Source organism: Apaloderma vittatum, unplaced genomic scaffold (assembly GCF_000703405.1).
Source record: "Apaloderma vittatum isolate BGI_N311 unplaced genomic scaffold, ASM70340v1 scaffold18063, whole genome shotgun sequence".
In the NCBI taxonomy this organism is placed as follows: domain Eukaryota; kingdom Metazoa; phylum Chordata; class Aves; order Trogoniformes; family Trogonidae; genus Apaloderma; species Apaloderma vittatum.
Window position 1 is genome coordinate 5,372 of NW_009707668.1, and position 23,252 is coordinate 28,623.

Sequence of the window (23,252 nt, forward strand, 5' to 3'; positions counted from 1 at the left end):
GCTACAAAATCTATTCGTATGTTTTAACAGGCAATGGTCAATGGCTAAAATGCAGAAACTGCCTTGAAATAGGCACCAACATTCTCCCTTTTGCTTCTTTATATAGCCCAGTCAGTCTTTAACTATTTACTGTGCAAGAGCATTATGTCAGTAGAAGAAATGGAGGATGTACCATATTTCAACCTGTGGGCTGGTTATGGCAGGACTGACTGTGACCACGATGGCAATGGTGAATTTCGTTGTATAACAGGATGGTATGGCTGCTGACTGCCTTCATTATCCATACATTTCCTTCCCCCAGCGGAAGGACCCCAACAACTGGGTTATTCTACAAGGTGACAAAAATATTGGTTTGAGTTCCTATATGGAAAATTTTAAAGTGGGTTTTCCCACATCTGAGACATGAGCTTCAGTTAATAAGCTTCCACCATAAAATAAAGGCTTTCTCCTCCAGATAAAATATTTAAAGAAAACAGTGTCCTTGTTGCATTCTTGGAGACCCTTAATCCCATCAATGTGTGTGTTAATCATGCTTCAGGAACGGCAAACTGGTCAAGTGATAAAACAAAGAAATGCTTATTCAGTCAGGAACGATCTAGTGCCATGCAGTTTTGACTGGTCAAGCCTGATCCTTCTGAGCATGTTCAGGACCAAAAGTTCTTACTCTTGCAGAAGTTGAAGGTGAAAAATTGAAAGGAAATGTGTACAAATTTCATGCACCTTTAAGGGAGACACAGCAGTTAAACAAAGGCCTTATAAGCATGTTTCTTATTAAAATGCCTAAATTTCAAATAAATTTTAATCACAAAAATGTATTTTTTTAAATGTAAGCCTAGTTTCTACCCTTCATTAGATAATTCTTATCCACTATGATTTTTGATATAGAGAAGACTGATGACTTATTAGTCACAGGACCAACACTCTTGTCATTAAAACGATCCATCGCAAAAGAAGGCATTTTTTTAAAGTAAAAATATGACTACAAATGGCTTTTTTGTTCAAGGCTTCCTCTTTTTTTGTCATGCCGCAATGTGCCTTGCGTTTCTGCCCTCTCATGTTTTCCCATTTAGATGATTCTGCCGTTGCCGAGTGCTGATCTGCCAGTCACTTCATCACTTATGCCACAAATTAAAAGATCTGAAGTTAGAAACTGCCACCAAACCACCTTCGATTCGCAGTATCCCAAAGGAAGGGCAGCTAAGGCATCCCTGGTCTGTGAGAACAGTCGGTACAAGAGAGCCAGATGCTAACGAGTGTGTGTCCGTGTGCTTTTGCTCTTCTCTATTGCAAACACGTATTCACTGTGGCGTAGGGCAACAAGCTAAATTTCTACAAAGTAATTATGACTTATTAGCAAGTTTTAATTCAGTATATTAATGTTTGGTGAATTCTTTATTATCACATAGGTATTTTCCAGTATTTTGACAGAAATGTTAACTAGATTACGCCTTCCTAGAAATAATACATACAATATTTTACATGCTAGTGGGTGTGAATTTACAAGGAATTTTCCAGAAAATTGCCTGAAACCTGAAATAGAATTCAATATGAGAACATCATGTCCCTAAGAATGGTAGTGGGGGAATATAACGTAATAAAGGAGTTAAGAGAACAAATCCTAAATAAAACTTCACCGTAGAAGTAGAGCCATTAACAAATATGGGGCTACTGGGCTTAGTCTGTTGTCCTGTATGTAAAAGTCTGTGGACCTGAGCTGCATTACTGCTATCCAGCATAGAAACTATAAAAATTTTTTTTTCCTTTTTAGGTCTTTTAAGTACTATGGCGATGGTTGATATAGAAAATTTTGTCGTGCATGTATAGCTATGTAATAATTAGATTTTTATGCTAAGTGTAACTTCTAGGCTAGTAGTATCACCAAGATATACCAATTTACAAGATATTTTTAAATGCCTCGAAAAATATGGGATCATCTAATGCTGTTGCAGACACCTTAATAATGTATATTTTACTTTAAGCAATATTCAGCGCAAAAAACCAACAGAGGTGCTGTGTCCTGAATTTCATTTCCTACCATTCTTACTTCTCACAGGAGTAAAACCAAGCTGGATCAGTCAAGCGGGCAGCTCTGGTGCCTTTTAGCGAGGCAGAGCATCGTGTCACCAATTTTACACAGGTTACCTAAGCAAGTTATACATCTCTATGTGTATACTATATAATCACTTTTTAACGGACATTGACTGGCCTGCATGCTCGTCAGCTATGAGCCCGTCCCATTCATCGCAATAAAGTACCGACATGCACAGCCGCTCTCTGCTGAGTCACGGGACTCGCGTCACAGCATGGTCAGGCGAGATCGGCAGCGAGATCGGTATTTCTGGGGTTCAGATGCTATCCTTTCCATGAAACTTCAGCAGTACTTTGCAGTGCATGCTACGTCCCTTTCCCAGTCGTGGCGGTTAAGTTTTCAGGATTCTATTTTTGAAGAGTTTTCTTTCCCTTTGAAGGAAGGCAGAATATGTAACGCGTAAGCTGTTTCTCGTCAGAAGCTTATATAAATCCATCCATAAGTTGTGTTGATAATGAAAAGCTCCTAGCAGTTTTGGAAAACTTTCATACTACTGTATTTTAGCTTATAACAGAGGTAACTTGCAAACTCGGTGTAGTCATGGTTTTATTTTTCACATTTTTTTTCTTAGAAATGCTTTTCTTCAGTATTTGTATAAAAATTTAGGTATTTTGGAGATTGATATGCAGTAGTTAAAGCACCATTAAGCATGAAATTCATTTAATTTTCATAGTCAAAGCATGTGACCATCATTTATTTCTAAAAGCTCATACAAAACTGGTACTTGGCTGGTCAAACATTCAAAGATCAGTTCTGCTCTTACTTACGCCCACACTTAGAAGTGTAGAAGTGCAAAGAGAAAACTGATCGCAAGATCTGGCCCAATTCAGTCTTACCATAGCTCTTCAGTTTATGCTCACAAATTGACTACCTCTCTAGGCACCTAAAATTGTCTGCCCTGAGAAACTTAAACTTATTCTCATCTTATCAGTAATAATACTAAGTTCACCAGTCTAGTAAATAAGCTACTGACTTTGGACCAAAATGTCCCCAGCTTCAATATGATTTACATCTCACCTATTAAACACGGCCGTAATATTTGTAACACCATAGTTATATAAAGTTTCTTTCAGTTTGGTAAATCAGTGGAGTTAAAACAGGCTTTCTGCATAGCTTCTTGTCTGATATTCTGTAAGGAGTAATTTATCTGATAAGTCATATTTTGATTTTAAAAAATCAATTATTCAAAATCCTTTCATACCTTGAAGAATTTAGGCTTTGGATTGTCTGTGAATTGGTCCCATCATATTGGCATATTGTGATTCATAGTGGCTGATATTAAGTAGTTAATATTAGACTTAATTGCAGTTTATTTAATTAATCTTTATAAACAGCTGTCCCTTACTCTGGTTTGGAAATATCCTTTCACTATTGCTTATGTGAATTAAAATGTATTTTTAAGTAGCTTCCAGTGGGAGTGCTTTTGCAAATATTTCCACTGCTACTTACTATGCCTTTGCTTTCATCCAACATTCTTGCAAATATTTTCATTTATGAAATGCTCGTTAATAAGCAGATCAAACGAATTATGAATAGCAATAAAGTACAGAGTGAACTATAATTTAGGGATCCCATTTTCATTTTTGCAGTGTTTGCAAACAGTAATCATCACAGAATTATTTTGCTTAGATTTACAATGTTCTATTTTTTTTAATAGATACAGTTATTATGCCTGGCTGTATAAACACTAGAAAGAGTGACATCCAGATTCCACTTAATTGTACTGGTGGAACTACAATGCTGTTTACCACTTGGTTGATTTTATAGGTGATATAGCTGTAAAGAAAAAGATTGGATAAGTTTGAATATAATATTGCCATTTATATCACAGAACATCTCATTTTCATACAGATATCCCAAAAGCACTGGGAAAATAAAACTAGTACAATTTCCATTATTTAACATATTTACAGGTATTTGAGGGGAAAGGAAATTAAAAGCAAATCCAAAATGGTGATTTCTCTAGTGCCATCTTCCTGCTCTTTGCTCCTTCAGTCCCTTAAATGAGAATTTCAAGAGCTATTAGTGGCATCCTGGCCAATCATGAAATTTCAGGCTTTGTTAACTATGTTAATAAGCCAAGAGCTGTTCAGCTACGCTCAGATAATTGGAAGCAAAGAAAGGAAGAGATGTTAGAAGCTCAAAGTGGCCTGGCTGTAAGTGAAGCAGAATTTTATGAATCTATGAGATGTTGTAGAGGTTCAGAAAGTAATTATGGCAAAAGCTTCCTGAGCTGATCTTGGCTGCTGCTTTGTGCAATGTTGCTCTGATAGGCAAGCTGCTTTCCACTTCCAGTTTCTACCTTGAAAGTTAAACTAAAATCTCTCTCTCATACTGTACTGTATTGCTGACTAAAGCGTGACCGGTTCGGCTATTGGTCGATGTGGTGTACAAGATCCGTATCTATCTATGATAGTCAGTATCTGCTCCTGTAGGACCATGTAAGTACTTTTGTCCCCTTACTGTCTTCTGTGAGCAGCAGATGGAGTATATACATTCTGAGGTTTTGAGAAGTAAATTTCTGTGAGAATAATTTCCTTAGCCTACTACTCAGAAAAATTCTAGCATCATAACTCTCAAAAAGCATCTAACGCTTGGCCCTGGTAAATATTTTATAATCTAGTTGGCTGAATACTTTTGAATACTACTATATTAAAGATAACACTTGAGTTTGATGATTATCTTGTTTCTACAAGTTCATTTTTTAAAATAGCTGCATACATATTAAGTATATAGCATTGCCTAAATCCGTTTTTTTTTTTAATGCTGATGAGCAGAGAAGAATTTATCAGGTACAAAGGTAATTTTGAGATATGTTAACATAAAGGACTGGAACATATGCGACGTACCTTTAGGGGTAGTCAAGCTATCCAGCCGAATTCCGTAGGTCAGAACACTGGCAAGTCACAGTAAATGGAAGGAAAACCTTCCTATGTAGTAAAACATATGGAGAAAACATAATCAGCAGTAACATGATCTGTTCCCAGGTGATGTTGTGTTGAATACATTCAAATCCGTACAACATCCCTGGGCCAGGTGATTTATACCAGAGCAGAAGTTTGCTGTGAAAGTATGTGTTTGAAAAGTTTTCCTGCTATACTAAATGTAACTGATTTGGTAAAATCTTAAGATGTTGTATCATCAAACCTTTCTAGCTGTTTGTAATGCATAATAAATTTTATTAATATTGTACAGAATGCCATACAATAAATTTGATGTTAACAAATGAAACAAGCAAAAAAAAGTAATTATTTCTGTTGAAAACGCTGATTATTTTCTTCCCCAAATGATGCTGACTTATTACAGACTGAATTAATTGAATAGTATTTCTAATATGTTTCTTCATATACTTGATCAGGTTGGGGCTAAATTCAGGTATAATAGAACAGCATGCTAAGGAAATACTCTGTTACATCAACAACAGAAGAGTACTGAATTCTCAGTGGGATGAGACATTTAATTGTTGTGTTTCAAGTATCAGCTGCTGTTGATTTAATTTAGGATTTTTCTCGTTACCTTAATGCCTGTGATTATTACAGCTCTTTAAGAGAAGCATACCAGATACTCAGTGAGAAAAGACCGCTAAGATACAACTCACCATACATACTGCTCCACATAAATAAATATGGCTTTCTGATGTTCCTGATAATTGGCTTTTCTACTGAGCATTTTCTGTCTTTTCTGTCTGATCTTTTTTGATCTCTCCTTATAGTGGATATTTCTAATCTTCCAAGTTGACTTAACTGTTAGTCTTACGCAATTTCAGTAATAGGAATTCATTACCCATTCTTAAAATTAAGATGTGCTGATTAAAGTAACTGCATAATATCCGAGTTACCAAACCCTTCATTTTCCTGTAAAAGAATGGACAGAAGGCTTTTCAAACTTACAGTTTAACCAGTTCATAATTTTTGTTTGCTCTGCTACTACTACAGCATTCTGCTAGAAATGCTGTCCAGATCGGAATGATGGAAGCAACATTTTAAGAAAACTCAGTATAATACAAACAGATAGTCGCTTCTCAGTTTAAAAATGCTTTATTGTATTATATTGATAAACGGTTAATCCATATATAAATTTCTTTGGAATGTACCTTGTGTTTATGGGATTTCTGGCCTTTCCTCAAACTGATGATTGACATCCACTGATGTTTAAATGCTGTGGTCCTTACTTGAGGACTACAGTATTTATCCCATACTTCCCAGTTTCTCCATTTTAGAGGCAATATTCCGTAATGACCAAACTGCTGTTGCAATAAGTTGCAACGGGAAATTTGTAAATAAGTCTGTAGAAAAAGTGTTCACCTAAGTCTTCATATATTGGACCTAACCTCATAGATGCTGAGCTCATGCACAAACATGAGACATGAATACATAAGCTAGCATGTTCAAAGAAACATAAAGGCAATGGGTGTGCAGATATCACTGAAATTATGTGCATAATACACCCTACAGTGAATGTTTTCATTTGTTTGGTCTTCGTCTAAAACTTGAGCTATAGTGTACCGTGGTACACAAAAAAATCAAAGTTAAGTCAATGTCAAAATCTCAACACAATATATTGTCAGTGTGATTCGATAAAATCAGGGTGGGAGAGAAAGGAATTAATCCTTCTTTCTGTTTTTTTTTAAGTACCCACTATAGTCTGCAATGTACAATTAAAATCTTATAGTACTTTCCGCATTCACATACTAATATTGTTTACATTTCCTTTACGAAAAAAATGTATAGAATTTGGAGTTCCTCAAACGCCCTTTAGAGGAATAATGCCTCTAACTTAAAATTTAAGTGTCAGCAAAGATATATCTTTAATGTTACCATGGACCATCTTCTCTGTCTAATATTAATTCCCTATAAACTGTAATCAAAATCTGCTTACATCATTCCCTTGATAAAATTAGCTACTTATCAATGCAGCCATTTTACTGATGTTATACTCCACATAGTGATAACATTAGAAGTCATAGAATGCCGTGATCAAACTACTTTTACTTATTACAGTATTCATATTTGTCTGTTGCCAACAAAACGTGACGGTGTTAAAGAATCATTTTGAAGATCTGGATTATATTGTCAATATGATTCATTGGTGCAGTATTGTTTTATGGTAGTACTGTTTTAAAAGCTTTTGTTTTAAGTTTAGTCTTCCAAACCCAAAGATTTTGGGGAGCTTTTATAGTGATTGGACTTGTATGTGTACTGTAACAAAGTAATAAGTAGTTTCAAAATGCACAATAAATACAGAAAATGCATTGGCAAGTGAGAATGCAAAATATCAGCTACTGCTCTTAAAGTAATGTGCTGCTCTTTCGGAAATAAAGAGAATTAAACTATCCTATACAACTCATAATGTGTTTTCATGTCAGTGATAATGAAAAGTTTATATTCAAACTTTTTAGATTTTACAGACTTGCTAGAAGAACGTTTACTTGAGACATGAAAATACAGCTGTGCAGCTTGCTGTTGGTTTGGTCATGACGTTGGAAAATTAATTGCTTTAACAGATGCTATCGGAAGTGTAATCTAAAATGCAGCCACATGATTTGAATAATTAAACAGTACGAAGTGTGGGAGGCACCCATTCCTAACTTACTGAAATTTCATTTCAGAATTGTTATGTGTGGCTCAGAATAGTAGTCTAATAATTTCAGCAATTCCTTGTATGAAAATATAAAAATATTTTCAATAGGGAAAATGCCCATGATGTAGTTTCTAATCTTGTGACCTCACCTGTAGTAGAGCAATTTGGCATTATAGATTGTAGATATGAAATTATTCTAATGTCAGAGCACGGAATACATGCAAAATATTTTGGTATGCATTTGAAACATGAACTTCTAGTCAGAGTAAATAAAATTGACAAAAATAATTATGTGGAGTTTCATTCACAGAAATTAAATGCATCCAGTTCATCAGAAGGCAGCACAGTTGATATTGGACTGCCTCCAGAAGGGGAACAGCCAGAAGCAGAACCTGAAGAATCTCTGGAGCCAGAGGCTTGTTTTACGGAAGGTGATGAGATTTAACTATGTTGATTTAGGCTAGATTGTATTTTTAGTCAAACTAAAGAACAAGCCTTGTGGTTAGATTACAGTTGTATTTTCTGTTTGTATTAGTAACTTCTTCAGAAGTACTGCCATAGATGAAATGTTCTCATGCTCCCTTCTTGAAAGGTATTATAAGAGTTACAAAACTTCAAATATTGAAACAAAAATCCTCAAACCGGAGATATTTATTTGCAAGCACCTCCTGTAGTTCACTGAAATAAGCCAAATGACTTCTCTTCTTTGTGATTCCTAATAAATATTTACCTTTTCCTGACTTCTTAAAATTTATTATTGCACTTAGGCTGTGTGCGGAGATTCAAATGCTGTCAAGTCAGTGTAGAAGATGGGAAAGGGAAAATCTGGTGGAATCTTAGGAAAACCTGTTATAAGATTGTTGAACACAACTGGTTTGAGACCTTCATTGTCTTCATGATCCTTCTCAGCAGCGGTGCTCTGGTAAATTCAGTGTGGAACTATTCTATCTATTTAAGCAGCATTTAGAATTACATTAAGCTGTATAGCTGCAGATAATGTATCAGGTTAATTCCTAATTCATAAATGATCTAATGTCAACATATATCAACAAGTATTTGGCATGTGTTGTAGGATGTGTAAGAGTTTGCTCACAGGCTATGAAACAAATCATTTGGCAAGTTCAAAATGTAGTGTTTAATGGAAATAAGAAATTAATTATATCAGACTGGTATTCACATCTTCATATTGAGGATAATAGTTTTTGGGGTTTTTTTCTTACACACATTTAAAATAAACCACTGCTGAGCCTAGAAACTTGAATTGTCAAACTGAGATATAATGTGCCAACATGATTCTGTCAGGTATTTTACAAGATTGATGTTAAATCTGGTGTGCTGAGTAAGTACTGAAGTAATTAGTTCCTCATATCAGGAGCAAAATATATTGTACTTGCTACACTGCAGTCAATGCATAGTGATTCACTGTCAGTGTAGACAACTTTCTTTTGAAAAGAGAGTTACTAATCTCTGTTCAGGATTGCTTTGTGGATTAGTGTGTATAGTTTGCTTTCAATTACTAATTCCTCAAAAATTCTGTATCACAGAGTTATTTTTAATTCCCTCATATAATTTTGATATAAAGTTTGCAGTTACCATAAAGGAAATCCTTATGTCAATAAACCATTGCTAATCATGGAAACCAATTAAAATGAAATGTGGAGAGTGGTATTACAGTGAGTTTCATGGGTCACTGTTCAGCTCAGCTGAAAGCTGAATACTGTGTTTAGACCCACCTTTATGAAAAGACTATGAAGTGAAAGCAAGAAGTTGTGCTTGAGGGAAGAATATATAACTTACCAGCACATATGTCTTTCCAATTCAAGTTCTTCCTTGGCTATTGCATACCGCACTGCAAACTGTGAAGATAATGTAACTATAGCTTCAAAAATCTTTTTCACAGGCATTTGAAGATATATACATAGAGCAACGTAAAACTATCAAGACCATGCTGGAATACGCTGACAAAGTTTTTACTTACATCTTCATTCTGGAAATGCTTTTAAAATGGGTGGCTTATGGCTTTCAAACCTATTTCACTAATGCCTGGTGCTGGCTGGACTTCCTGATTGTTGATGTATGTATTCCTTTTCACATGCTGTATGACAGGCTCTAAAAATCCAAACTTTATGTTTTCAGGATAAGCTTTCTCTTCTATTCAACAGAAATTCTATTTTAAAACCGTTACTCTGGTATGGTTTAATATTCTGTTCAGAAAAGAAGAAATAGTTAGATATATTATTATTCTATAGATGTTTTGTTGATAGTTTATAGTTTTATGAAGTTATAATGCTTTATTGAAATGCTGCTTTTTTTTTTTTTTCCTTTTTGTGGTATGGCAAGGATGTTGTTCATCCTCTTCAGTTTTGGCTGTGTATGGAATTTAAAAGTTTCTAACATTCTAATGAATTTCTTTAAATATCCTATCACTTACTCTGCGTAATATGAAAGGAAAATACTGCTAGGAACTGCAAGTTCTATTGTACTGCTGTGTACTCTTGCACTTTTCACCACATCAGATGGGCAACCTTAGACAGATGCTTGGAGAACTGTAGATGAGGTCCCTTAGGATGGATTCTCAAATGATTTTCAAAAGGCTATACCACCAATGAGCAGATGCATTTTGCGTGAAAGAAAACTAGGGAGAGATGTATGGTACTTTCAAATCTACCTGCTCAACAATGTCTGCACAGTAGCATACATGGAAGTCTGCAGATTTTCCACTATATAGCAGACGTTCATTTCCCTTCTATCCCCAATAGCCTGACTACATCTGTCTGTGCTCGCAGGGCAGCTCTTAGTTCCACATGTGCAATTCCCGTGGAATGCAAGGTCAGAATGTGTACTGAATCACTTGTTTGCTTATTCTGAAGAGCAGCAGAATTCTGCAGAAATTGCTATGCATCTCCCTAAAACAACATGATACACCATGAAGTCTTCACAATATGGATCTTAGAAAATATTCTTTTAAATTCATACCAGCATTGTAGATCCTACAATGTAACATGACTCTATGCACAATTAGTATTCTGTGGTTGAATCTGTACCCTTGTAAAACTGACCGATTGCCTCAGTCATCAGATGTGTAAATTACCATGAACAGTAGAGCTTTGCAGAGACACTGTGGACAACACTTTACACTGTGTTATATGTTGATTGTATTTATCACCAAATATTTAATTCTTATTTGATAATCTGTGGTTCAGCTCTGTGAAATTTACAAAGAGCTTTATCAGTTTTTCATGGCAACCTTACCTTAGTGCAATCTTTTTCATGGAAAAAAATAATCTCTCTATTATTTTTTAAAAGTCTTTAGTCAGAGGTTTGAGATAAGGAAATGAAAAGACTAATTTGGAAACGAAAGAATTAAGAGAGAACAGGAATGACAGAAGGGAAGGGCATTAAATGGAGGGAAATAGAAGATGGTTTGTTTGGGTTTTTTTCTTTACTAGGGCCACTCCTTCCCAGTGGTTTACTATAAATACACTTCTAAGGATAACTGATGAAAGATAATTGTATTATTTATTTTACAGCTATTCTAGTTTATTTACTCATCTGCCTGCAGACCAGACCAACGATATGCAAGCCAGAACTGATGAAATGTTAAAGGAGTCACAGGGAATGTAATGAAGTGTGGATATGCCTAACAAAGAAGCTTCTACCATTGTCTAACAAACAATTGGTTATCAGTCTTGATTAGTCTGGTTAAATCTGAACAGCGCTGGTAGCTATGGCTGTTGCATAAGATTTTCTGGACATTAGAAAGTTACATTTGATCAAAGGCCAGGTCTGGATGTGGTTTTTGAGAGCTTTTCATTCTCATCAAGTTCTGAAGATACCATGGGAAGCCTTGACCTAAACTGACCATTCCAATTCAGCCAGCTTTGGGGAGTTTCCTTGTTGCATGTGACTTAATTTTTCTTTAAATGCCACCAAATGTTGACTGGTTTATGTGAATTTAGAAAACATTTTTATACCATTCTACCAACATGATTTCATCAACAGGTACCTAGAATATACTTTTATTCTACTTTGTCTGACTTGAAAGTTCTTTCTGCATTATAGAAGGATTCCTGGAGAAAGAGGTCCAGCCTTGAATCTTCTTGAGAAGTTCAGGGCACACATCATTCCCACCATATGCATCAAAAGGATATACAAGATGAATGAGCAATATTGCCTTTTTGTTTTTGTGTAGGTCTCTTTGGTTAGCTTAACAGCTAATGCCTTGGGCTACTCAGAACTGGGTGCGATTAAATCCCTTAGGACACTAAGAGCTTTGAGACCTCTAAGAGCCTTGTCGCGATTTGAAGGGATGAGGGTAAGACAAAATGAAAGAATCTGAAATAATGCATGCACACACAGAAACAATGCATGCAGAATAATCAACGACAAATCCATGCAGAAACGCTGCACTATCATCCTATATATTTCACATTTATCACTAGCATATAAGCAAAAGGTTTCATCTGCTTATATGAATTCATGTGTTATTGCACACATTGTTACACTTACTGAGGCTCCTTGGCCTTTCACTTTATTTCATGTTTCCCTGGAAAGCCCAAGGTTTTATCAACTGCATGGATCTATGCAATGTTGCTACAAAACTGAATTTATCCCATGCAAGTAAATCCTGCTATAGTCAGAACGGTTTTAAAAAAGCAATATTTCCTCATAAAAGTGTGTGCACATACACACATATATATGGACATGTGTGTTTCATACAAGTATAGATATCATGCACAGTCTATCAGATATATTTTAATCTACGATTCTGTAAATAGTAATTGGGAATTTCTGTTACAATTTAAAAATTTTGTAATGAATTACTACATTAATAAGTAAATTGGCAGTGTTAAAATACCTTCTCTCAGATTAGATCTATTGCATTCTATTTAATGCAATTTTTCTAGTATATCAAAGATGGAGCTGGTTTTATGATTCCTGGTGTAAATTGGTTGCTTACTGCTTTCCATATTGATTTTTTAGATGTTGATTACAACCTACAGAGCATTAAGCAGCCTGAAAACATATCAGAAAGACTTTTCCTGACAGAGTTGGCTATATGTGAGAAGTTGCTGTCCCCAGTTGTTTGTTATCACCGTATCAGTTAGCACAGCTGAGCCCCTCAGCTGCCCAGCTGGACTCCCTCAGTCTATTCCAGTGCAAATTCAGATTGATTAGATCGCTTCTCCAGTGCACTGAAACAGACAAATACCTTTGGTATTCTGCTGTGACCTGAAAGCTCTAGAAATGATTCTCTTAGGGGCTGTAGTGAACAACTGGAGCTGGTATCTATTTCTAGCTCCAGCTACAAGAAGATGTTTGACTTATACCTTCAGGGTCCATCTGTCTGCCTTGGACATATTGCCATAGCTCTAGTCAGCAGATGTACCCTATGGCTGTAATTAAAAGAGATCCTTGTGTGAGCTCCCTGCTGCAGTCACCGATCTTTGGGCCCCCAGGTTATAAGCTGATTAGCAAATTTAGAAGTCAACTACAAATTAGTGAGCTGCTGAAGGAAATGGGATCATCTATGTATGTGAAAGTAAAAGACTTCAACCAAAAAGAAAACCAGCCTTGATGAAAGGTTATAAATTCAATTAGAAAATACCACTGCTTTGTTTACAGTGTTTTTCTGGAACTTTGCTGAAGCAAACTTGAAAATTTGGGATGTTTGTATCGGATATAATGCCTATTTAAAACCTCAATTATATCACTGGGTTTTTAATAAGAATGATTAGGAAAAAAACTAATATAGAATATTACAAATTTAATATTCACAGTAAGCTGCTTAAGTGGTAATTTAATGTGGCAAGGAAAAAACACTTTTTCATGATGGTTTATGGGTAATTTTCAATCCCATAACTTCCACATCGGTGTAAACTTTACCTGCTGTTTTGATTCTGATCTGATAACTTTATCTCCTTGTAGAATACACAAATACGTAGGAGATACGTAACTCGGCTAAAGATACAATAAAAAGTAGTGGATGAAGTTAGATAACTTCTGACTAGAAAACCAAGCTATGTTTTTATTAGTTAGGCAATCAACTATTGACATTTTCCTTTGGATATAATGAATTTTGCCATGTTTAAGGTAACTAATTTCAGGCTTAATGTCTTTAAGGATGCAGTAGCTCCAATTGGTAAAGAAATTAGTACGAGAAGATTTTAAGGTCTGATACCTGGAAATTCAATATGTCTGTGCATAACACAGTAATTTCACTGGTGTTTAATATCTATGAACTTAAAATATGACAATATAGTATGGTGCAGATATTTGCATAGGCACTTAAAATTGCTTCCAGTGAGCATTGCACTTCCTGTACACAAGCAAGACATTCCATTCTACATATCCAAAATTCTGAATTCACCATGCTTTTCTCTAGGATCAGGATTTGTGCCTGTTGAAGCTAATAATTAATTGAAAACGTTGCCCCTATGGAAAACATGATGTTTCCCCTGCATTTTCCTACCACTTCTATAGCTAGAGGAAGTACATTTTGATTTGCACTGGGGACTTCATGAAAGTAGCCTCTGAGAGTATAATTAACCTGTCTATGCTCTGTCCCAAGCAGTATCAGTCACTGCTATATGGTGCTAGGCACATACTGCCTTTTTTTTAACCGATAAGCAATGCTCTTAATGATGCTTTCCCTGCTTTAACTTGCTGCCAGATCTTGCCCTCTTTTCTCACATCCCTACTACCAGTGGAAGGTAGGAGGTGTCTGGGTCAGTGTTTTCGGTGATGCGCAACAGGACGTTTTGTCTTCAGATGATTCGTTTTACAAGCTAGTCGTGCTATAGCTTCAGGACTCAGACTAAAACCAGAGAAAGTAGGTCACCTGGAGAAATCTAGCCATTACAGAAATAAGAACATGACTGGACCTGAAGCTGCAGTAGAAAAAGGAATAGAATTCTCAAGTGTAATGAGACTGAAAGCTCAAGGACAAATATTTTCACTTCATTAACTATCCCTTTATAGCTCAATAATCATTCCTGATTGATGATAGGATTACAGAAGAATTGAGACAACTTTAAATAAAAATAATGTAAAAATAATAACTAATATATATTTGGAAAATACTTCTAAATTGGAAAAAAAAAAAAGTGTTGTTTATTATTCCAGTCAAATTTCCTACTAAAATTAGTGAGTTCATGGATTTCTAATTTAAACTAATTCAGCATTATTATTAAACTCTTCATTTGTTTAGGTCAAACTACTCCTCGTGGCCTTCCACAGTCATGTCAGTGACAAAGCCAAGAGTACGGGTCTGTCAACACAGAACATACGACAGCACTGTTGAACAGACTTACCCGTTAGTTAGGGAATACTCTCGGCCAGCTGATGAGTGATAAAATGCTATATTATTTTTGCTTAGTGATTTATAATAGGTGTTGCTAAGGAGATTTTTAGCATGAGTAAGGAACTACTTTACCTTTTTTAATTTAATTTCCCCATGAGAAATAAACACTTACTACAACATAGGATTTAAAATATGTGGCAGAAGAAAGCACAGAAGCTTTGGACTTCATCCACCAGTCTGTGCTTTCATCGAGTAATTGACATTGAAAGGATCCTCACTTGGTTCAGCTCCTAAATTTAACATAACAACAATTTCATTGAAGTCCTATAGAATCTTGAATATTGTCCAAAATATGTATTGTCCCAAAGAGGTATTGTTTTGGCAGAAATGAAACACTGAAAATAATACAAGTATACCTCCTTCCCTTCAGCCGAAGTCTACTATATGCTCTACATGGTGGTTATTCATCACCTACTCCAACATTCAAAGGTTTTATTTTCTATGCTGTAAAATAGCAAGGAATGAAAGGTATCTACCTAGAAGACTAATCTGACAAGTATTTGATTCTCTGGAACCTATTAATTGTAGATATAAATGTAATTCCAAAATATTTTACAGGCTTAGGCTACATATTTGTACTTCAAATAGAAACAAATAGCATAGTGTGTTACAGGATCTGCTGTAGTACCTACATCAGAGAAACAATTAATTATTTATAATTTCATCTATGTAATACGTAATGTTCTGCATTTTAAAAATAAAATCTTCATTAGATCCTAAGGATATGATTCAGTTGTTTTGGGAAAATTGACAGTGGTTCTCCCTAGTTATTAAATTTTATATTATTTGACTTACAAACAGATTTAAAATAGGAGTTAACTAATTTAGCAATTCATCAATACCATCCTTATGTCATTCACATTCATAATGGACCTACTTTCTCCCTAATTTTATTTTCTCTACTATTTAATTTTTTTCTGGCATATTTTTAATCATTGTTCATCGTTATGGATCAACTCATTTTCATATTTTGCTTTCCTGAAGCCTAATTTTCCCCAAAATTTCTGTGAAAATTAAATCATGTCTCTTCCTTCTTCAAGTCTTATCTCTCACTAGCCCGAACACTGCCAGCTTTTCTGTGTTCAGATACTGAGCTGGTTTCCTCGTCTGAACATGTCTGCTTTTCTGATTTTATATATAACCATCCATCTCTGAGTTTTCTTTTATTTAAAAGAAGTCTTAAAATTACTTTCAATTAAAAATTGCTCAGTAACATTGATCTGGACTGTTTATCCAGTAAACGTGTAACAGAAAGAGGTTTGTTATGTTTGATACAATCAGTCATTACAAATATATGGGTATGGATTTGCAGATGTATATTGAGTAAATATTCTAAAAAGAATTAATAAATGCTGTTTTTTTCTGTTTGTGTTTTTTTGTTCCTTTTACTTGTTTGTTCTTTTTCCCTTTATTTAAAGCCAGCTTTTGCTACAGTTTGTGTTTTTCTTCCTAATTAAGTTGATATTTTGTCTTTCCTCTGTACTGCTTTTTTTACTTGTTACTCTCAACAATTGAAAATGTTTAACATAAATATTAAAATGAAAATAGAGTGTTACATTTAAGAAAGGCTTTCTAAGGTACTGATGCCTGTGTTCTTACACTGTCTTTCTTTGTTTTCATTTTTACCGTAGGTGGTTGTGAATGCCCTCTTAGGAGCCATTCCATCCATTATGAATGTGCTTCTTGTTTGCCTTATATTCTGGCTGATCTTCAGTATCATGGGAGTCAATCTATTTGCTGGAAAATTTTACTACTGTGTTAACACTACAACTGATGAGAGATTTGATATCAGCCAAATCAACAACTATACTCAGTGTGAGGAGCTCATAAGAAACAATGAAACTGCCCGATGGAAGAATGTAAAGGTTAACTTTGATAATGTAGGCCTTGGTTATCTTTCTCTGCTTCAAGTGGTAAGTCACTACTCCTTAATTTCTACTTCTAGTTTTATATCTCTATTGTTTACTTGTAACAATAAGTATTTTTTCATTGTTCCTTTCATTTAGAAATCTGGTCTCACTTCTTGGCTTGGAGTTATAAGGTGTGGGATAAATCCGTAACTGCAGAAATAATACAAAGTGTAGAGGCTATGCTGACTATGAGGAAAAAACCCCCATAATTCAAACCTAATTCACCTCAGCTGCACTGAGCCTGCATCAAGTTCACCTACTTTGCTCATAGACAGAAAATAACTTTTATATTAGATATTACTCATAGTTGATACAAGTTCGTAATAAAAGTTCTCTATAATCAGGTATTAGAATTTGCTTGCAATTCTCGTGTATGAATAAAACATGCAACAGAAGGCAAGAGTCACCTATTAACATTTCAGTGTGCTGGTGTTTATGATGAGTGCTAAAGACACTTAGTCTACAGCTCTTAAACAGTGTTTCTGACAAGCCATTTTCCAGTAAAAGCATGAGGTAAACACCAATGTTCTGTTTATAGGCTACATTTAAAGGATGGATGGATATCATGTACGCAGCTGTGGATTCTCGTAATGTAAGTATAGTCCCTTGACTCCATTTGTTTTGACTGTATGAGCGCCAAGATTTCAGAATGTATTTTTAACATCCGTCAGAAATAAGAGCAGAAACGAGAGAACAAGGGGCTATTCTAGTTTTGTAGTTAAAGAAAATGGAAACCATAGAAAGTAGACAAGGGATGAAGAAATCGGAGAAGGAGTCCTGGAGGATTCCATGTTCTCTGCAGTGCAGTTGGCCCAAAATTCCTGAATTCAACAGCAGACATAACTTGCCGTGAAACGCCTTTTCCTCTTCTCATTATGTGCTTTGAAGCATTTACATTTGGAAACAGGTGCTGATACACAGCTTAGAGGTGACTGATAGAAAGCAGCCTTGCGTAAAGGACTTCGGGTACCAGTAGACGAAAATCTGGACATGAACCAACAGTGCACACTTAGAGCCCAGCAGGGTACTCCCATCCTGGGCTGCAGCAAAAGGAGCATGGCCAGCAGATCAAGAGAGGGGATTCTGCCCCTCTGCTCTGGTGAGACCTCACGTGCAGTATTGCGTCCAGCTCTGCAGCCCTCAACACAAGAGTGATGTGGACCTGTTGGAGTGGCTCCAGAGGAGGGTCACAAAATGATCAGAGGGCTGGAGCACCTCTCCTGAGAAGACAGGCTGAGAGAGGTGGGCTGGTTCAGCATGGAGAAGAGAAGAGTCCAGGTAGACCTTACTAGAGCCTTTCAGTACTTAAAGGGAAACTGTAGGAAGGACAGGGACAACCTTTTTAGCAAGTTGCAACAGGATGAGGGGCAATGGTTTTAAATTAAAAGAGGGTGAATTTAGAATGGGTATAAGGAAGAAGTTCTTTACTCTGAGAGTGGTGAGACACTGGAACGGGATGCCCAGGGAGATTGTAGAGGTCTCATCCCTGGAGACATTCAAGGTCAGGTTTGATGAGGCTCTGGGCAACCTGATCTAGTTAAAGATGTCCCTACTCACTGCAGGGAGGTTGGACTAGATGACTTTTACATGTCCCTTCCAATCCAATGCATTTTATGATTTTATAATTTTTCGCAACACTGATCTTTTAAAAAAGTAGAGACTGTACTCTGAAAGCTGTCTGACTCCCTTCTTCAGGGTACAGTTCTTATTCTTAACTTGGCCTGTGCATTTTCTTACCTCTTTGCCTTCCCTTGCTCCTTTGGTGCAAATTGTGCTCTAGTTCTAAGTACACAACTGAATAAACTATGCTGGTAAAGCTCCAACTTTTTTGGTAGGCTACTCTCAGCAGCAGGCCTGTTGTGGTACAGTAAATGTGCATAGCTCTACCGAGAAAAACACTCTAAGCGTGGCTTGAATGCCTCCCTTCCATAATCCAGGGCAGTTTCCTAAGTGCCCGTAGTAGTGAAAACTCCACAAGCCCCTCTCAGTGGCCTCCCAAGAGATAAAAAACACAGAAAACTCTGCAGCTTTTCGAGTTGCTTTTTCAAGTTTCTGGCTGTCAAAAGACTCAAACAGATGGTACTACGCTAGTTTAAACCAATTGTATCTTCAGTATTTATTCTATATTCATATAGGCCAATTACATTTTTAAAAGTGAATTACCAAGTTTGATAGCAAAGTTTTTTGTCAAGTATGTAACTTCATCAACTGAAGAACAGTGGGATGGATATGTGGGAACTTGACCATAAGAAGCAAGGATCAGCGTAGCAGAACCCTACGTTCTGTCCAGCAGATAACTGATTTTGTGCTTACAGTTAAACTGAGGCTTAGTTTCTATGCCTTTTTTGCAGGTTTTGGATCAGCCTAAGTATGAAGACAACCTGTACATGTATCTTTACTTTGTCATCTTCATCATCTTTGGGTCATTCTTTACCTTGAACCTTTTCATTGGTGTCATTATAGACAATTTCAACCAGCAGAAAAAGAAGATAAGTATTTTATCACTATTCTGAAAAGAAACCTTAAAAAATGCTTATTTTTGATCCCCACACAATCTATTAATAAATTATTATTCTTCCATTTTATGGTAAATTAATATGTGCTCTGTGTCTTAAATTCATTGAATTATTAAAGTTTGCGATTTGGCTTGATGAGGATTTGATGGCCAAGTGACAACATATATCTGTCCATGGTTAGAGAAATAGCCAATGTCATCTTTGTGAAGATGTCGATTTGGGGCTGGCATCTATTATAGACTCATATAAAAAAAGGCTGACCATTGAAATAGCTGAATTTAGCTATAAAAACTCTTAGCTCTACTACTTCATGTCTTAGACCTCAGCAGTTTAGATTTCTGAACTCTAATAATGAACATGGTATTATCTTTATTTGTACTCTCTTTAGTCTTTGTATTTTGTCAACACTGCCTCAAAAGGTGTCAGCGTTTCAGGTTCAGAACTTAAAGTATCAGGCCACACTGTTATTGGAGTGGTGGAAGTGCTGTTGGATCCACGTGCTGAAATGAGATGAGATGGAGAGAAATTACCTCTTTTTTTTCTCTTTGTTCCATATAGTAGTTCCAAAATCTCCTGCTTTAGTCCTGCCCCAGTGCAGGTAGAAAAAGATGTTGGAAATATGACCATCTGGATACCCTCTAATTCTATTTTGAATCATATATGTCAGTTCTTAAATTTGCCCAAAATTTGGTCTAGAGGGAAAACAAGAGAAGGGAATTGGAATGCTTGATTGTTTATGTCTCTGTAATAGCTGATGGAATTAAGTAGAACAAAGAAAAAGCACCTCTCCCTCCTCTGTAGCTCCCCTCTCCTCAGTGAAGAGCAGAGGTCTGCCACAAACAGTGCAAGTTCAAGAGCCTCTCAGAAAAACAAATAAATCCTAAACATTAAGAGTGGCATAGGTAAAGCAATTCTTATTCTACTAATAAACATGATAAAAGGCGATTTTTATGTCTGTCCTAACTTTTCCCACAGATGAGAGTGTGAACAGGAGTGTTTATTACTATTCATTATCTTTAAGTAATCAATACACATATGTGATTGTAACCAGTTTTTGTCTCTTTGGTTTACTTTGGAGGTCAAGACATTTTTATGACAGAAGAACAGAAGAAATACTACAACGCAATGAAAAAACTGGGTTCAAAGAAACCACAAAAGCCTATACCTCGGCCAGCAGTAAGAAAAAAATATTTTGTTATTTTTACATTTATTTAAAATTGGGATTGAAATAAATTGTATGCTAAAAAGAACAAATGATACAGAAAAGGGCTTATTCATCTGAAATACTTTTTTTTTCTCTTTTGTAGTCTGGATATACAAGACTCTTCCCTTTCCGTTTTACCCCCTCTTTTTGTCTCTCTCGATGGCCATGATGTTTTATGCGGCATTTTTTCAAAACACTGGTTAGACTGTAACAATTAAATGTGGCAGCGTATTTGTCAAAATATGTGAAAGCCTTGGGGCACAGGCTTTTTCAGTCATGAAAGACAACTCTGAAACTGCTGTATGAGGCAAGCTACCATATCACTGCCTGAAAAAAAAAGTCCTTTGGCCCCTCTCGTTCCTGGTGCACAATCTGTGCAAGGGTTTGCTCTCCCGAGCAGGGCTGTGTCAGCGCTACAGAGCAGGGTTTGGCTGGGGCAGGGAGTGACTCCAGCTCTGCAGTTCTACTTGAGATTGTGGAACCTGCTCAGTGGCCAGTCCAGCCCTCGGTAAATTCTCTACCGCTGAAAAATGGAAGATACTCTTTTAAAAGCTGTTTTGGTGGCATGTAGAGCACTGGCCTTGAAGATTGAAAACTTTATAATTTTTCTGTGCTATTAATTCCTGGCCTTCTCCCATCTCCATCTTCCATTCTATCTCCATCTTCTCCCCTTCATTTTTTTCCAATTTTGCCAAGCTAAGCGTTCAGTTAGTAGTCTGTATCACAAAAAGTTAGAGTGAACTGGTTCAGGGTGGCAAAGCCTTCTTTACAACTTTTTAAAAATATCCCATGCATATTTTGAAATCATCACTGTAATGCTTATAAACACAGTAGTTGCACGTCTGTTTAATTTGTTCACATGTATGAACTGAAAAATTAATGCAGATAGAGGACTTCATGAAAGACATGAAACCCGTTTTAAAAAAAATAATAATAAACAATTAAACCAGAAATTTTACCCAATGCACATTGTAATGAATCTTTTTTCCCCTTCCAGAACAAATTCCAAGGCATGGTCTTTGATTTTGTTACAAAACAAGCATTTGATATCAGTATCATGATACTCATCTGCCTTAACATGGTCACAATGATGGTAGAAACAGATGATCAAAGTGAAGACATGGAAAACATTTTATATTGGATTAACCTGGTGTTTATTGTACTTTTCACTGGAGAATGTGTCCTGAAATTGATTTCACTTCGCCATTACTACTTTACTATAGGCTGGAATATTTTTGATTTTGTGGTTGTCATTCTCTCCATAGTAGGTAAGAAAAATTCAGTTTTGTATAATGGCTAATTCTGTGGAAACTGAAACATTTTTGGCATGTTAAGTCTATTTACATTTTGGTTTAATACTGTCACTAGAAAATCTAACCACACTTTTTCTTTCTTCTGATTTCATATTATCCGTAAAAATCAGTATGGTATGAAGTTTTTCAGCAATAGATTTCATACACTCTCACTTTTCTACTAGTTTAAATAAGATCTTTGTTCTGAATTCACTAGAAATTCCTCAGCATAGAAATAAATCCATACATGAAAGGTAGCTTTGATATAAACTAACTGTGCACTCGCAGGAAAAGAGTCCAGCAATCCAAAATCCATGAGCGAAATCTGTGAGGGACTGTTGTTAGGCTGGCATGCCGGCACGTCAGAGAGGGTAATCCCCTCCGTTTGCTTCAGAGTTTTGTTTGATCCTGAAAGGTTTTATACCTGAGGTAGAGGGAGCAACCAGAGAGGCAAAGCTGAAGCAGAGGCAGCAATAAATGCATGGCTCCACTAATCTTTGCTTTCTGTAGAAGAGAAAACCTGAAAGGACTTGGTAAGAATTCCATGATTTTAACTTCTCAGAACTTCTTAATATAAAAATGTTTTTGCCAATTTTGTATGGAAACAGGATGCAGTTATTTTTCTGCTTTGAGGCACATATAACACTAAGTTCTTGTGCTCTCCAGCGAGTTCCACAAAGCGTTTTTATTATCAGTTTGTTTATGTTTGGAATTGCTGTGTCATTAGTACCAATCTTGTGGTAACATTATTTCATGTGTGATTAAGACGTGCTCTTCAAATGTAGGTATATTCTTTGAGTACTAGAACTTGATTACATGGCTTTTTAATACTACTATAAATACCATCTTCCTTCAGATTAAATGAGATTAATTTTGTTCCATTTAAACAGAAAGCTGTTTTTCTGATCTCAGCGTTTGCTAGTCTGCATACACTAGTTTTAAGTTCGTCCTAAAAAATATTGATTTTGTGTATTAATGTGTCTGTTTGCATATGTAGTCATACAATTAATACTTATAATTTCATTGACAGAGTTTTTCATTATCCTGTAAATGACTTCAGAATTTTCATTGATATTTATGGGTTTCTAAAGCGCACCAAACTGTAAAGGTTTTGGAAGAACAACTGGATGGCTTATTTCTGAAATCTGTTCAAACATCCTATTCTTAAAGTTCTACAACGTTTATAGGATAAATCTTTTTAAGGTTTTTAAATGTAATAATATTCTTTACTAATTTAATTTGTTTTTCAACAGGTATGTTTTTAGCCGAGATGATTGAGAAATATTTTGTGTCACCCA

At 35.8% G+C, this 23,252-nt stretch overlaps 1 pseudogene; it reads left to right on the forward strand.

Annotated features, from left to right (window-relative positions):
* Positions 1 to 23,246, forward strand: part of LOC104271581 — a 28,194-nt pseudogene extending 4,948 nt beyond the window's left edge.
* The last annotated feature ends 6 nt before the right edge of the window (positions 23,247 to 23,252 follow it).